The sequence below is a fragment of the Euphorbia lathyris genome, chromosome 6 (assembly GCF_963576675.1).
Source record: "Euphorbia lathyris chromosome 6, ddEupLath1.1, whole genome shotgun sequence".
NCBI lineage: Eukaryota > Viridiplantae > Streptophyta > Magnoliopsida > Malpighiales > Euphorbiaceae > Euphorbia > Euphorbia lathyris.
Genome location: NC_088915.1, coordinates 76,299,288 through 76,301,981, shown reverse-complemented (window position 1 = coordinate 76,301,981; position 2,694 = coordinate 76,299,288). Strand labels below are relative to the sequence as shown.

General features: G+C 22.6%; 1 non-coding gene across 1 annotated transcript; it reads left to right on the top strand.

Annotated features, from left to right (window-relative positions):
• Nucleotides 1-905: 905 nt before the first annotated feature.
• TRNAK-CUU (transfer RNA lysine (anticodon CUU)) lies at nucleotides 906-978 on the top strand. The gene has a single exon. It is a non-coding gene; the product is annotated as a tRNA-Lys (tRNA).
• The last annotated feature ends 1,716 nt before the right edge of the window (nucleotides 979-2,694 follow it).

Below are 2,694 nucleotides of genomic sequence, written 5' to 3'. Positions count from 1 at the left end.
GTTCTCAAACTATAATTTGAATATCAATTAGATTTCTATTTTTTTAAATCACCAATTAGGTCCTCAAAATATATTGAAATTGCTAATTGGATCCCTCCCTCAATTGAAATAAAATTTTAGTTCCTTTTCTTTTTAAATATTTATTGACTTGGTTTATCAATATTTTATGATACTTTAAATTTCAGTTATCGGTTCGGTTGTTTTATATTATCGACTGGTTTTTATTAGTATTTTATGATATTTTTCAGTTTCAACTACCAGTTTAGTTTTAGTAAAAATAATAATTAAACCTAATCAAAATAAATATTATATATACACATATAAAAATTTATTTTAGTATAATATATTAATTTTGATTCGGTTTAAACGAATTTTTTAATAGAACTGAATTGATAATCAAAATCTAAAATATCATAAAATATTGATCCAAAATTAACTAAGGATATAACATAACCGAATCAAATTTATTTCAATTGTGGAAGGATCAAATTCATGGTTTTAGCATACGTTAGTGACCTAATTAATTGGGGGTTAGATATTTTATAAAAAAATATATTAGTAAGAATATCCACCCCCCCGCATCTCAAGTATTTCTGAATCTGCTACTAGTTGAAGCGTAAATCATTTTAAGCAAGTTATGAGGGACAATATGTCATTTTAAGCAAGTTCAAGAAACTAATTGGTTATTAAAGGAACATAGCTGAGTTGGTACATTTCTAAAATCAGAGGTGTGAGGTTGTGGATTCGAATCCATATAAAAAAAACTAATTGGTTAGTTTAATTAACGTGCTGTTTGATAAAACTAAAAATTAATTGCTGAAAAAATAAGTACTGAATTTTAAGTGTTGAAAGTATTACATGATCTAATTGTTTGTTAAATACTAAAAATTAAGTATTGATTATAGGCCTGTTTAGCTCAGTTGGTAGAGCGCAAGGCTCTTAACCTTGTGGTCATGGGTTTGAGCCCCACAGTGGGCGAATTGAATATATTTTGGTTTAAAAAAAAATTAAGTATTAAACATAAAAATATTAGTTGATAATGTTTAAAAGTTAAATATTTTGACTTATTAAAATAAGTGATGTTTGGTTTCAAAAAAAAATGATGTTTTATTTGATTGACTAATTTAAATGGTCGAAAAATTATTTTTATTAAACACATTTAAATTAAATAAGTTCTTAATTTAAGTGATTAAGGCCCTGTTCTTTTTTACTTAAATTCAGCATAAGTAAGTTCAACAGGAATTTTCACATGCACCTTAATGAGCAAGTGAATTTGCACATTCACCGTTAGATATAAGCTTATTAAATCAAAGCCTCAGGATGATTTGAATCTCCATCTTAGGATTCTAATAAGCTTAGATCTAACGGTGAATGAGCAAATCCTACATGCTCATTAAGGTGCATGTGATCAAGACTGTAAGTTCAATTTATTTAATTTAGTAATTATCATTATTTATTATAATTATAATTATTTATGTGTAATTCATATTATTTATATACAATTCATCATTATTTATTATAATTATAACTATTTATATATAATTTATTACTCCCTCCGTTTCATATTACATGTCTTTTTAGAGAATTGTATAGCAATTAAGGATATTGGAAAAAAGACATTGTTACCCTTTATTTATCGATTCAAATATTTATTTATTCTATAATAAGTCCATTATTCTAATTAATTTCCGTAAACCCGCGTTTTATAGCAGAAAAAAAGATAACTTAGCGTGTACTGATCATATAAAATGACATGTAATATGAAACAAAAAAGAATCTCTAGAAAGACATGTAATATAAAACGAAGGTAGTATTATTTATTATAATTTATAATTTAGTATTATTTATATTCATCATTATTTGCTATCATTATAATTATAATTAGATATAATTTAGTATTATTTATATATAATTCATCATTATTTATTATAATTATAATTATTTATATATAATTTATTATAATTTATATATATATTTATAATTTAGTATTATTTATATAATTCATCATTATTTATTATAATTACTTATATATAATTTACAATTTATTATATATATAATATATAATTTTTCTTGTATTTTTATATATAATATACCATATATCATTATTTATTGTAATTATAATTATTTATATATAAAATATATCATTATATATATAATTTATTATAATTATAATTATTTTATGCAATTCAATTCAGTTCATTTAATTTAATTTAATTTCAATAAAAAAGAACAGTTAATTATGGTGTTTGATTAAGAGAGGTTTGAAAAAGTTTATTGGATCCAAAAAACTAATTTAAAAAAAAAACAGGTTTTCGGAGTTTTTTCAATTAGCTTATTGTGTCATCTCTTTTGAAGGCATTTTTACCTCTAATTACTACCATTTAACCCCAAATAAAATCTTTATCATGTCCTTATTTGTTATTTGGGAAAAATATAAAAATAAATCTTGTGGTTACACCTGTTTTCAATTGGCACCCTTGTGGTTAAAACTTTACAAAATGGTACCATGAGATTCATTCTGTTAGCAAACATATATCAAATTGACTAATAGTGTTAAAAGTTAAAGATAAAAGAGTTAATTTAGTCTTTATATTTATTTATTTTATAAATTAACCCCCTTATTATCTAATTATCACAAACAAGCCTTAAAATAAAAAATAAAGATAAAATACACCATCTTCTTCGTCTTTCTTT